The 15281-nt window shown below is 41.8% G+C and overlaps 2 long non-coding RNA genes across 2 annotated transcripts; one reads left to right on the top strand and one right to left on the bottom strand.

Annotated features, from left to right (window-relative positions):
* Window positions 1-1731: 1731 nt before the first annotated feature.
* Window positions 1732-4536, top strand: LOC128448217 (uncharacterized). The gene is made up of 5 exons (XR_008339714.1): window positions 1732-1830; window positions 2239-2421; window positions 3041-3127; window positions 3255-4035; window positions 4268-4536. It is a non-coding gene; the product is annotated as an uncharacterized LOC128448217 (long non-coding RNA).
* A 1417-nt stretch (window positions 4537-5953) lies between these two features.
* Window positions 5954-8764, bottom strand: LOC128448175 (uncharacterized). The gene is made up of 5 exons (XR_008339712.1): window positions 8653-8764; window positions 8062-8244; window positions 7356-7442; window positions 6448-7228; window positions 5954-6215 (listed from the first exon to the last, which is right to left on the bottom strand). It is a non-coding gene; the product is annotated as an uncharacterized LOC128448175 (long non-coding RNA).
* Between the last annotated feature and the right edge of the window lie 6517 nt (window positions 8765-15281).

Below are 15281 nucleotides of genomic sequence, written 5' to 3' on the forward strand. Positions count from 1 at the left end.
GAAGGTGCCATCCATTTTAATTGATGTGGAAACAGTTTGTGGAGGTTGAAGCTGATAGCTGTGCCTGTTCAGGTGTCTGTACAATCACAGCTGCCAGAGACGTTTTGCAGTTCCTGTCCCTGACCTCGCTCTGTGACACACACTCTAATGATATGAAACAACCTCAAAATAGAAAGCTACTTTTCCCACTATGACAGTCTTTTTATGTCCCCATCATTCACTCACCTGTCTCTTCAGTCATCTACTTTATGTGTGAATAACTATCTTGTACTTGAAAAAAACAATTCACCTCGTTGGTCCCTAAAATATAATGTGGACATTTAAAACCCATACCAAGTTAATGTATCACTCCTTTTTTTTATCTTTTAACATGACCTGAAAATGTGTGAGACGTGCATCTGTATCAGGATGACTATACCCTCTAAACTTCTGACTGAGTAATCTACCTTGCACCTATGCAACTGCAGTTAATATCAAGTTTGTTTAGACCAAAACATAATATTCAAGCTGCATTCATGAATTTCTGATCTATTGGGGGCAGCATAACAATCTGTAAACACTGCACTGATGTATTATCACCTAATAACATTTCTTCTGATTAAACTGTTAGTTAAAAGGCTATTTTTACACATCCAGCAGACACAGTGATGTGTATTTGGAGTCAGGTGTCTGAGTGTCTGGAAAATGTTATATTATGGCCGTTTAACATCCGCAACCAGTCCAGCATTAATCCTGAGATGAGCTTCAACTGCGCTCTGGAACTAAAGACAGCGGACTGTGGGGGTTTTACAGTGGCCAGCCTAGAAACACCACTTCAGTCTTTTATTGTGATGACATGAGCCTCCATATGGGATCCCCCAAAAGATGGAAAGCATGGCGAGAGAGAGAGATGTCTGGGATACCCTGCTACCACACATGGCGACCAGAGCCAGGTTAAATTTTGGATGGATGGAGGGATGGAGAGTATAAAATTGGCAATGGTTTCTTAGATGTTGTCTCGAACTCATATGCCAAAGAAGTGCAATTAAAGTTCAATACCATACAGTTTAACCATAAACTTTACAAGAAATAACTAAAGAAAACGCACGGAAACAGGAAGATAAACATAGAATGTCAACCCAGTCTCATCAGAAAATGTTCAATGGTAACGTCGGTCCAAGTGGACCAACGTTACCATCTCACAATCTGGCCTCTCAGATTGTGAGATGGTAACATTTAGTCCTCCCATTGTTTTGCATTGGCGTGTTCTCACGTCACGTGACTCTCAAGCTCCCGTCTGCGGAGAGGAAAACATGGCGGAGATTCCTTGTTTTTTCAGATAAAAATATAATTTTGTAACTTAGTTTGGGCATAAAAATACATTCTGACACCATTTCTAGCGAGAAATGTGGTCTTTGCTTCCACAGTCTTCAGCCAGTTCGTGCTTATGATAAATATTTTAATAGTTATCACGCATGTTTTTATCGTTGCTATGATGGTTGCCATGGCACCACGGGCGCAGCTTGGTGTTTAAATCACAGTCCCTGCGTGGTGTCCTTCAGTGATCGTGAATGTTATTCATGTTATATAATAGTAATATTTGAGGCTAGATTACATCTCTAATGAGAAGGATCATGCGAGTCTGTTTATACCGAGGCCGGCCCGAGTGCGCGACCGGCCCGAGTGGCGCGAGCCGAGCTGCCCGAGTGCGCGAGCGGACCGAGTGCGCGAGCGGACATGACGTGTGGCTGTCGTAAAAACCCTATTTGTAAACAACCAGCCCTTTAACTCGGGGCTGCGTCATAAACACGGCGCGCTTGGAAGACCACGATGTCATCTTCCTTCTGTCAGGTAAGTAGTTTATTGTTTTTAAAGATCGTTACGATCTAGGTTTACAGTCCGAGTGCGGAGAGAGTCCGTCAATCCACACTATGGACGCTGTTCATCAGCTAATACGCCATTGTTAGCCACATGCTTCAGCCCACGGTAGCCTGTGCTACCTGGGAGGTGAATACATGGTTGTTGAAAGCAGTTCAAGACGCTTAGCTCATCATTGAGGGACGCTACAATATAAATATAAACATGAATTTGATTTATGAATGCTTTAGATTAATAAGGAGTGTATTTGTCTACCATTACTCCACAATATCAGGTCAATTTGGTTTAATGTATAGTATGCACTATGACAATAATGTTTCCATGTTATGGAGTTGCGATTCATTTTATAAAACAATTGCTATGTTCTGTTTTTTAATCAAGGAGGATCCAAGTGAAGCTACAGGAGTTTCATTAACGTCAACAACTTGGACCAAACAGTTTGTTTTGCTTGATGAAGAGCAGGAAGGGCAGCCTGGAGAGAAAGAGAAGCCGGGTTGAGCCCACTACCATCATCCACGTACCACGAGGAAGATGAGGGAGAGAAATGATCCTACCATTAAAGAGGTACTTTTAAGTTACATACCAGAAAAAACATTTTATATAATTTGCCAAATATACATTTTTATTAAATCCCCAAAGTACACTTGCTGAAATACAAGTTAATATCACACTGAAAGAATTTTGATCAATCATGCTTCCCTGCTGTGATTGTTTAACTAGGAAAACAACTTTTTCCACAGGAAGGCAAGTAAATTTAAGGAATACATGTGCAAAGTTTTCCTCTGTTATGTATAATGATGACCCCCATCAAACATAATGTTAGCAATATTTACACCTTTTAATTTATACTGTTTATTTCTGTCTACATGTGTGAATTTGCCTTCATTAGTTTCAGAAAAGAGCGATGATGTATCGGTCAGTGGGCGGCAGCACGAGACTCCGCAAACTAGTCTGTAAGCAAAGCAGACGAAGGCATCGAGGTTGCGGCCTGCCATCATTGTTATTTTGCTTAAGGGACTGAATATGTTTCATGTAGAAATATTAGCATTTCCCTTATATCTACCAAAACTGCTTGTTTCACAGACTGCAGTTTTGTTTTGATCCGATGTGGTGTGCAAATACAACCGTATCTGCAATGGGTTGTGGGGCATTAACATTTGTAACTCTAATTTTGTTTTGACAGACTGTGAAAAGAACGTTGAGAACATCACCACTCTACAGGAAGACACAGTCCAGTAATGGGTGTCAGAAGTTCAGTAGTGAACGACAGGTACTGTGGAAAAATGTGTGTCATTGTTGTACAATGTCCTTTGACTCTGTTTAAACAAGGTTAACACAAAAAGGTTTGATTGTAAACTGATATCGGTATGAATTCATGTTATTCTCCTCGTCAAAAGAAACAAACAATCCAAATTACCTGCAGAAAGCCCTTGATGGACGCTTCAGCTGCATCGTCAGACTGGTGAGACAGCAAGATGCCAACTTTAATGCCAATTTATTTGTGTAACATTCTGTGACCAAATGTATAGATAACTTTTTGTAGATTGTAAAAATAGATAACCCATTTATTACAAAAAAACTACACTAGAATTATCGCACTGCGTTGTATGACTCCGCTAACCAGTGCAGTGTCCGTCTACATATTTCTACATATTTTCTCTCATATAAATGACACTGTATCTCTTGACAACTGAAACCATAAGATGAGGTCAGTGTGGCCTTGACCTTTTTACTTTAAGACAAATACAAAGTTAGACAATCCGAAAACATGCAGTTATGCCTCCGGCGACTCGCTATTGCAGAGGCATTAAAACCGTAGTGTAGTAGATTGGATTTTATTGGTGTTACATTGGACATCTTGTATGGGTACACCAAAAAATATATTTGGTTTCACATTCTAGATGGCAATAAGCAGAGTCATCAACTCAGGAAAAATATTTCTGTAGAAAAGAAAGCCTTGTATGTGTGTATGTATACATACACACAAACGCACAATTGAGACGTTTTTGTCTTTTATCATATATTCTCAGGCAGTACTGATGCATTTACTGAGACGGGACGTGAGGGCCTACTCTGCGTGCTCAGAGTTCAAGCCCAGCAGGCTGCAGCGGGCCTGACATATTCTGGAACAGCAGCACAGTCTTTGGATGACTCCTCTGAAGATGAAAACATGGCGAGGTACTTCTCCACTGATGAAGAACTGTGAGGGCTGTGATTAGCTACACTCTCTTGCTACAATGCTACTCATGCTACTCCCTGGCAGCCTTAGGAAGGCATTAGCTTGCTGTGTGGTAGCTGTTAGCTTCAGCATTTTTAGTTTTTAGTGGCCTGTCTGACGTTTATGTTAAAAAAAAATCAGAGGGAACCATCTTCATAATTTAACACTATGGTTTGTTTGTGTGTCCTTCAGTTCTTCTCAAGAGAAGCAGTACAGGTGTGCCTCAGCTCCACGGTCCCTCCTGCAGCCTCCGCTCCTGATGCTAACCTCATGTCTCCATCACACCAAGCAGCAGACCTGGATTGACAGACCTTTCTCCAGAGCTGCCCCCTCCCTCTGAAACCCCCCTCTCCAAAACACTATTTGTGTAGTTTTTAAAGTATTTTTTGCATGAGAATTGTTGATCATAACATTTCCAGCAGATGCCTTAATATAATGTTTGTGCACAATAAATGACATTGATCATAACATAATGGTATTTCCTTGCACTTCTACACCATGATATTGTCAGATAAGATGCTGATTACATTAAAGCAGTGAATGCTCTGCTTTAAGCAACATAAACACACAATGATTCAATGGATCTGAAGTAGAATGGGCACATTACATTCTGTAGAGAATGCCTCAGTTATGGAAGTCAGAAAATAACTTTCTTTATCTGAGGTTCCAGTCATTTATAGTCACAGCAAAGCACACAGGTCTGGTTGTCTAAGTGGCGCCCATATCATATTGTTTAAGATGTGTAACATCAAGTTTGTGTTTCAGTGCAAAATTAGTCATTAGTCAAGAGTTCACCTTCTTCTTTACACTAAAATTAGGTGACCCAGATGTTTCACAATGCAATCTGATAAGGTCTTATGAGAAACATTCTTAACATTAAAGAAATCAACACAGAGGATAGCAATATCTGTTTGACTTTAATCAGTAGCTGGTAATCGGCAGCCTGACTTATTCAAACACATTAATACTACAATGAATGAGGCAGGGCCTTCTATCAGAAATCAACTATATCTTCACGTTATGTTTCTCTTGAGCACATGGAAATTACCTTCAGCTTCCACTTACTGTCACCTGAACCATACTGTTATTTCTGTATCTACAGTGACTTTTAGGAAAACATATACTAGAGGGCAATGTATAAACATTAATACATCTTATTTATATAGAGCTTTTCAAGAAGTGCAAGTACTAAACTGAGGGAAAGCTAATACAAACAATATATATATATCTTATTTCCATGTGCCAGGACAGCCTCACACTTGGATATAAACCAATTTTAGAATACATTTGCTTATACTGGAGATCTTTTAAATTAATGTCCCAGAAATGATTTCTGATGGAAAACCCCTGCCTTATTCATTGTAGTATTAATGTGTTTGAATAAGTCAGGCCGCTGATTATCAGCTACGGATTAAAGTCAAACAGATATTGCTATCCTCTGTGTTGATTTCTTTAATGTTAAGAATGTTTCTCATAAGACCTTATCAGATTGCATTGTGAAACATCTGGGTCACCTAATTTTAGTGTAAAGAAGAAGGTGAACTCTTGACTAATGACTAATTTTGCACTGAAACACAAACTTGATGTTACACATCTTAAACAATATGATATGGGCGCCACTTAGACAACCAGACCTGTGTGCTTTGCTGTGACTATAAATGACTGGAACCTCAGATAAAGAAAGTTATTTTCTGACTTCCATAACTGAGGCATTCTCTACAGAATGTAATGTGCCCATTCTACTTCAGATCCATTGAATCATTGTGTGTTTATGTTGCTTAAAGCAGAGCATTCACTGCTTTAATGTAATCAGCATCTTATCTGACAATATCATGGTGTAGAAGTGCAAGGAAATACCATTATGTTATGATCAATGTCATTTATTGTGCACAAACATTATATTAAGGCATCTGCTGGAAATGTTATGATCAACAATTCTCATGCAAAAAATACTTTAAAAACTACACAAATAGTGTTTTGGAGAGGGGGGTTTCAGAGGGAGGGGGCAGCTCTGGAGAAAGGTCTGTCAATCCAGGTCTGCTGCTTGGTGTGATGGAGACATGAGGTTAGCATCAGGAGCGGAGGCTGCAGGAGGGACCGTGGAGCTGAGGCACACCTGTACTGCTTCTCTTGAGAAGAACTGAAGGACACACAAACAAACCATAGTGTTAAATTATGAAGATGGTTCCCTCTGATTTTTTTTTAACATAAACGTCAGACAGGCCACTAAAAACTAAAAATGCTGAAGCTAACAGCTACCACACAGCAAGCTAATGCCTTCCTAAGGCTGCCAGGGAGTAGCATGAGTAGCATTGTAGCAAGAGAGTGTAGCTAATCACAGCCCTCACAGTTCTTCATCAGTGGAGAAGTACCTCGCCATGTTTTCATCTTCAGAGGAGTCATCCAAAGACTGTGCTGCTGTTCCAGAATATGTCAGGCCCGCTGCAGCCTGCTGGGCTTGAACTCTGAGCACGCAGAGTAGGCCCTCACGTCCCGTCTCAGTAAATGCATCAGTACTGCCTGAGAATATATGATAAAAGACAAAAACGTCTCAATTGTGCGTTTGTGTGTATGTATACATACACACATACAAGGCTTTCTTTTCTACAGAAATATTTTTCCTGAGTTGATGACTCTGCTTATTGCCATCTAGAATGTGAAACCAAATATATTTTTTGGTGTACCCATACAAGATGTCCAATGTAACACCAATAAAATCCAATCTACTACACTACGGTTTTAATGCCTCTGCAATAGCGAGTCGCCGGAGGCATAACTGCATGTTTTCGGATTGTCTAACTTTGTATTTGTCTTAAAGTAAAAAGGTCAAGGCCACACTGACCTCATCTTATGGTTTCAGTTGTCAAGAGATACAGTGTCATTTATATGAGAGAAAATATGTAGAAATATGTAGACGGACACTGCACTGGTTAGCGGAGTCATACAACGCAGTGCGATAATTCTAGTGTAGTTTTTTTGTAATAAATGGGTTATCTATTTTTACAATCTACAAAAAGTTATCTATACATTTGGTCACAGAATGTTACACAAATAAATTGGCATTAAAGTTGGCATCTTGCTGTCTCACCAGTCTGACGATGCAGCTGAAGCGTCCATCAAGGGCTTTCTGCAGGTAATTTGGATTGTTTGTTTCTTTTGACGAGGAGAATAACATGAATTCATACCGATATCAGTTTACAATCAAACCTTTTTGTGTTAACCTTGTTTAAACAGAGTCAAAGGACATTGTACAACAATGACACACATTTTTCCACAGTACCTGTCGTTCACTACTGAACTTCTGACACCCATTACTGGACTGTGTCTTCCTGTAGAGTGGTGATGTTCTCAACGTTCTTTTCACAGTCTGTCAAAACAAAATTAGAGTTACAAATGTTAATGCCCCACAACCCATTGCAGATACGGTTGTATTTGCACACCACATCGGATCAAAACAAAACTGCAGTCTGTGAAACAAGCAGTTTTGGTAGATATAAGGGAAATGCTAATATTTCTACATGAAACATATTCAGTCCCTTAAGCAAAATAACAATGATGGCAGGCCGCAACCTCGATGCCTTCGTCTGCTTTGCTTACAGACTAGTTTGCGGAGTCTCGTGCTGCCGCCCACTGACCGATACATCATCGCTCTTTTCTGAAACTAATGAAGGCAAATTCACACATGTAGACAGAAATAAACAGTATAAATTAAAAGGTGTAAATATTGCTAACATTATGTTTGATGGGGGTCATCATTATACATAACAGAGGAAAACTTTGCACATGTATTCCTTAAATTTACTTGCCTTCCTGTGGAAAAAGTTGTTTTCCTAGTTAAACAATCACAGCAGGGAAGCATGATTGATCAAAATTCTTTCAGTGTGATATTAACTTGTATTTCAGCAAGTGTACTTTGGGGATTTAATAAAAATGTATATTTGGCAAATTATATAAAATGTTTTTTCTGGTATGTAACTTAAAAGTACCTCTTTAATGGTAGGATCATTTCTCTCCCTCATCTTCCTCGTGGTACGTGGATGATGGTAGTGGGCTCAACCCGGCTTCTCTTTCTCTCCAGGCTGCCCTTCCTGCTCTTCATCAAGCAAAACAAACTGTTCGGTCCAAGTTGTTGACGTTAATGAAACTCCTGTAGCTTCACTTGGATCCTCCTTGATTAAAAAACAGAACATAGCAATTGTTTTATAAAATGAATCGCAACTCCATAACATGGAAACATTATTGTCATAGTGCATACTATACATTAAACCAAATTGACCTGATATTGTGGAGTAATGGTAGACAAATACACTCCTTATTAATCTAAAGCATTCATAAATCAAATTCATGTTTATATTTATATTGTAGCGTCCCTCAATGATGAGCTAAGCGTCTTGAACTGCTTTCAACAACCATGTATTCACCTCCCAGGTAGCACAGGCTACCGTGGGCTGAAGCATGTGGCTAACAATGGCGTATTAGCTGATGAACAGCGTCCATAGTGTGGATTGACGGACTCTCTCCGCACTCGGACTGTAAACCTAGATCGTAACGATCTTTAAAAACAATAAACTACTTACCTGACAGAAGGAAGATGACATCGTGGTCTTCCAAGCGCGCCGTGTTTATGACGCAGCCCCGAGTTAAAGGGCTGGTTGTTTACAAATAGGGTTTTTACGACAGCCACACGTCATGTCCGCTCGCGCACTCGGTCCGCTCGCGCACTCGGGCCGCTCGGCTCGCGCCACTCGGGCCGGTCGCGCACTCGGGCCGGCCTCGGTGTGAACAGACTCGCATGATCCTTCTCATTAGAGATGTAATCTAGCCTCAAATATTACTATTATATAACATGAATAACATTCACGATCACTGAAGGACACCACGCAGGGACGGTGATTTAAACACCAAGCTGCGCCCGTGGTGCCATGGCAACCATCATAGCAACGATAAAAACATGCGTGATAACTATTAAAATATTTATCATAAGCACGAACTGGCTGAAGACTGTGGAAGCAAAGACCACATTTCTCGCTAGAAATGGTGTCAGAATGTATTTTTATGCCCAAACTAAGTTACAAAATTATATTTTTATCTGAAAAAACAAGGAATCTCCGCCATGTTTTCCTCTCCGCAGACGGGAGCTTGAGAGTCACGTGACGTGAGAACACGCCAATGCAAAACAATGGGAGGACTAAATGTTACCATCTCACAATCTGAGAGGCCAGATTGTGAGATGGTAACGTCGGTCCAAGTGGACCAACGTTGCCATTGAACATTTTCTGATGAGACTGGGTTGAGAATGTAAACATAAATGCACATCTTTTCTGCATGGCTTATTCTTTCAAATAAAAGCTTTCCTATCAGCACCTATCGGAAAAAACATAAACGCTGAAGACGATACAACTGCGAAAGGCTTAGATGAGCAGATTTTTATTCTTTTGTCTTTTTTATTGATTATTCTGTCCTGCTCAGATTTTACCTTCGGTGGTAAAACTGGATTTCACTCTCTCCAAACCACCTTGAGATGCAGCAGGTTAGTAAAGTTCTGCACTTCACCTGGAACCATGTACTTAGGAAATCAAACAATGTGGCCGCGTACCAGCCCTCGATGATCCCATCTGACGATGAACAGAACGAGCGATAATTGGTGCCGAGTGATCTCTGACAATGGAGTGCACTGCCTGTTCCTAACCTGACATTACAGATTGGAGGAGGTACGAGGGGGGTCTGGGATGCACCGCTCTGACGCTTGGCTGCTCATGAGGTGTGCTGCTGTGAATAAAGTGAGACAAAGAGATTAAGAGGACCGGGGGGGGTCATGCATGCAGCTGGACGCGCCCGCTGCAACACAGAGTGCGAGGATTAGTTCTCCTCCAGAGCTCGGAGAATATCTCAATGTTGAACGTCACTGCCGTGTAACTGCTGTGTAATTGCTAAATCCACCGACGACTTCTAAAAACAACAGAAAGTCACAGCTTTTATATTCTGACTAATTTCTCTTCTAATCGTTCTATTGTCAGACTACAACCTGAACATGAGCGTTCAAGAGAAACCCCCTGAACCTAGTGATCTCCTGCTATTCCTCACCACAAATCCTCCGTGACTCGACCATAGGATGATACGCTCCAGCTTTTCTCCACGCTATCCCATGAAGGCCTTCGGTGGCCCGGGTGAGCGAGGCATGTCCTGTGGGCCTCCAACCACATCATGAGCAAGCAGGGATTCTGACTGCTGGAGCGTGAAGTGGAAGCCGCCACAGTTCATAAATCCTTCCCACCGCGGCGCTGCACAGACGGAGATGCAGAAACCTGAGGGGAACAAAAGCTCTGATCCTCTTGCGTGCTGTGTTGCTCATGGTCGTGGACGTGCACCTTTATTATAGCTCGCTGTTGTCAGGCAACTCAAATTATGACGCTGCTGTACCTTGATCAGGTTTCTAAACTGATTTCAACGTGCCCCCAAATAGAAAATACATTAAGCAACATCTTGGACACAACACTGACAAATCCATCAGGATAATAATCCGAGTGCCACCATGCTCTAGTCATCCATCAACCTCTCAGTAATTTAAAGCAGTGAGAGCGTGCATGTCCACCTTTTACCCTGCCTGAAATCCTAATAGAGGACAGAGAAGCCGGTGAGCTCACCCGCTGCTCTCGCAGACACAGCCGCAGACTACGAATCAAATCAAACGCTCCCCTCATTGTGAGTGAATAAATTACAAGTGATGCTTTGTAATGAAGGCAGCGGAGCATATTGTGCAAATGCTCTGCTTTTTAATGATTTAATTAGACAACCTGACTCAAAACTGGAGCAGAAAATTCCGACACGCAGATGAGCGTGCGGCTCTGCCAGACGACGCCGGCTTCGAGATCCCGTGTTAATTGCTGCAGCAGTCGACAGATGTGCCTCACGTTTCTGCCCATTTCCTGCTTTATTAAAATTAGTCAGAGAATGCCAAATGTTGTGTCCCTAAAGAAAATGATTAACGACCACTAAGCGGCACTGGGGACGGATGCTGTCTGTGGCTTTAGGCAGCTGAGATCGTGTTATATCATTAACCACAGCTGCCACACACTGCCGATTCGTACCCAACGAGACAAATTGAAGAGGTACTTAGAAAGTTCCACATCCATTTGGTTCATCCTCAGAATACACAACCAGTGTAGACTCGCTGACTCCCCATCGCCCCCAATACGTTTCCAGTTTCCAGGCTTCTCCATAATCAAAGTACACAACAAAAAACCATCAGTAAGGTCAGGGAGTCGGTGCAGCCAGTTCGTTATGGGGACCACAGCTTGATGTGCTGCAGCGCCATGGCCTGAATGTTGTGTCCCCTTGGCTGACAGCAGCACAGGCATCAATCACCCGACTCATTAAGACAAACTGCACAAGTGCCCACAGTTCATAAACTCTGGAATTGAACATGGTGACTGTTTTACCTCCTGAAGCATCTGTTCATTTACCTCTCGCTACAGTCAACCCACCCAGGCACACATTTCACATGACATGGGGCAATAACTCTGTTTTAACAGTCTACATGATCTATGGTGCCTGGTCCGAAGAACATGGTGCAAGTCCATTTGCGTTTATATTCAAATCCACCATTGCTAGTTTAATGGTGGAAAAAAAGTGATTGCTGCACCGGAACCTTGTTAAAAAGGGTTGTACTCGTTGTTGCCATTTCCCATTCTCGTTAAAAGCCAGTTGTGCTTTCACCAGGGCTGTCAGCTATTCCTAGATCAAGTTTAAATGAATTGGACATGCCACAATTCGTTCAAATATATCCAACCTCCAGGCAGTTGCATGGTACAAAGATGACAAGGGGGCTCTCCGGCTGTGCAGGTCGATGATATTGGGATTTTCATGGAAGTAAGAGAGAATGCGTTTCAGTTTCACTTGTGCATGAGCAGATCATCGGTGTTTTTAAGTGTGAGCACATTTTGTATCCAACTATGTGATGGTCTAGCCTGGATGCCAGACGAACTTAGCCCCGCCCACAACATTTTTGGTCGGGCAGTTTGGTCTGGAGTCGCTCCATTGGGAAAAAATTATGGCCCGACCGGGCCAATCAGATTGTCAGGGCGGGCTTTATACGATGATTGACAGATGATCAACGGTGACGTAATCAACCACGTCATCAAAGTGCCCTTGGGTTGAATTCGTTTTCAACAATCATGCCTGCCGCTGGCGAGCTGAGATGTGTAGATGCTGCCATTGAGTCTGTTTTAGAAGACATCGACAGCGCATTCATTTTGAAAGAGGAACACAGAACGTGGAGGCGACGCCAGAGCACCGCGCTAATCCCTATCGCCCCGGCGCTTGGCTGTTCACACCGGACACTGAAGCGACGCTGAACCGCCGGGCAGCGCTAATAATATCACCCGTTGATCCAGTAGATCACTGCACGGCTTTGTGCCAGTCACACCGGAGGCTGAAGCACCGCGCTGCGCCAAGGCTGCCTCGCGGTGCTTCAGCCTCCGGTGTGACCGGCACAAAGTTTTAACATGGGAGTGGATGGGAGCCAGCTGTTATTTAAGGCTTGGCGCTGCGCTGAAGCGTCCGGTGTGAACCCGGCGTTAGTAAATAGCTCACAATGCGTTGCTTAGCATACGTCACATACTACGTTGCTCTGATTGGTTGTAGGTCTATCCAATTGAGCGAAGAGGAATTTTACTTCCTGGTCAGTTGAAACACGCCCCATAATTTTTAAATTTCTAAATGAATAACATTTTTAAAGTTTGTATTTACTATTAAATCCCCACCCAAAGATACATTGTTTGCCTTTTCAGCAGCCTATTAATAATAAAATAAAATAATTTATTTCTTACATTGTTGGTAAAAATATAATGAACCCGACACTCGACCACAAGATAAAGAAATAGATTTTCAACATTGATGCGCTTCTCTCAAAAATAACCATTGTATATTTATAATAGTTCACAAAATAAAACATAAACGTTTCACCTGAGACCTCAGATAGAGGGTTGGTGGAGGTAAAGACAGTGCAGCCTCAAAGTTTATCATTCCTAGCACGTTAAAGAAAAAGTATTTTATAAGACTTAGTCAGTGAGTTCAGAACACGGAGACATGAGGAGACAGCTCTCACAATGATACACTCCAAGGTCCACACTTGAATAGATATGTAATGTTCCTCGTTGCTCCATCATCCAGGCACAGTGGGCGTACGCTTCATTGAAACAATATTTAATGGTCACATTCAGGCTATGAAAAGATGTTTCGCTCACATACACACAACCTCATGTTCTCTCCCGGCAGCATTAAGAGAAAAATAAGAGTGTGATCTATTGCCAAGATCACTAATGGGAAGGATGTGAAAGAATTGCAGCAACTGAATAACAGGAGGTTTTGATGATGAATAATGAATAACATTAAGGTAGAAGAGGTAAAGAGGTTCACTGCAAAAACACTTTTTTAAATCTATGTCCAAGTCATAAGCCCGGGGTTAAAGGGATAACTCAACATTTTTTACTATGGTTACTGTATATGTAATGATGAAAAGATGAAGCTCAGTCATGTAGGCAGTATATCAAGATGGACAACATGACTGAACCCGAAAGTGAAGCCAAGCGCCTCAATCACCACCTGGTGACTAGATGCAATATAAGTTATAAATCCCCCAACCTCCATGTTATTGGATGGGACATGGACCAAACAAAAAAATTCAACTACATCAAATAATTTATTCTCAAAGATGATTTCTGTCACTTCAGATGGTTGATAATATCACACTGATGTTTATTCAAATGTTTCTTTTCCAGAAGGTTTGGTTTTAATGATTTGATACTGTAAAAAACAGGGTGAAACATCATGATTGAGACTGAATCACGATGGGTCAAGTCTTGTAATGGTTGGACTGGCTGCTCCAAATGTGCAAGATGGCAGGTATATTTGAATTCATTTCTGCAAATGAAATATATCAAGCTAGAGCCAGCAAGCTGATCATCCTATCTTAGGATATAGACTGGAGACCAGGAGAAATACTAACCTGGCTCTAATTAAGGTCAAACTACTCTAAAGCCAACACAGTATATCTAGTTTGTTCATCCATAACAACAGCATGTCAAGTTGTCTTTTTACAGGGCGTTTTATGATGGACTATACTATTGGCCTGTGTGTTTTGTGCCTGATAGCCCCACTAGTTAGCAGCATTAGCAGCCCACACAAGCTACATGTAAATAACTGCAATGCCAGCTCATCATCCTCTCATGTTGTTGACAAGCAAATATATGAAAACCTGTATAAATCATCCACAGATATACAGTATGTCATCATCATTCACAGATATGAATGTTATTACAGTAGTTTTACATCACAATTTATACTCAATCTCAAATACATGACAAGGGTCTATAAAACCTGAACCGATGCTGCAATGCGCGCAATATAAGGCTCACAAAGTGTGTGTGTGTGTGTGTGTGTGTGTGTGTGTGTATGTGTGTGTGTGTGTGTGTGTGTGTGTGTCGCAGCCTCACAGTCCAGTCACCCTACCCAGTCCCCTGCACAATTTTCACGGAGGCTGGGTCTCATCAGGTTTTGTATTTCAGACCTATTGATTATCCGCAGTGAGGGGGCACCGTGACAAAACCTCAGCAGGCGCTCTCTGTCGGTAATGAGCCATGAGCCAAGTACACGCTCTCTCCTTCACACACACAAACACACACGCTCACACAAAAACACACACACGTCACTTTTGAGGACATTGCATAAATTTGCATTCTTTAACCCAACCCCTAACACTAACCTCCACAACAGACCCAACCACCATTTCCCTCAATTTAGGGGATAGGATTCTGCATTGACTTGCATTCATTGTTAACAGCCTTACCATGACCACTTCATGCCGAACACCAACCATAACCTAACAACAATTAAAATCTTAACCAAAACCTTAACAAAGAGCTCAGGAATAATGTTTTGCCTCATTTAGACCGGCCTTTGTCCCCATGAAGTCTACTGGTCATGATAAGGTCAGTGTTTGTACTGGAAAAAGTCCAAAATCAATAACCCTTAACAGTAACCTTAACCACAGACCCAGCCACCACTGACCAGCTCGACCCCCCTAATTAGTGGTCTGCAACTAATAGGACCTGAGTCGGAAATTTGTCCCAAAGGTAGTCTGACACACACACACACACACACACACACACACACACACACACACATGCATGCACGCTCTGCTTTCATA

The sequence above is a fragment of the Pleuronectes platessa genome, chromosome 9, assembly GCF_947347685.1.
Source record: "Pleuronectes platessa chromosome 9, fPlePla1.1, whole genome shotgun sequence".
Taxonomy (NCBI): domain Eukaryota; kingdom Metazoa; phylum Chordata; class Actinopteri; order Pleuronectiformes; family Pleuronectidae; genus Pleuronectes; species Pleuronectes platessa.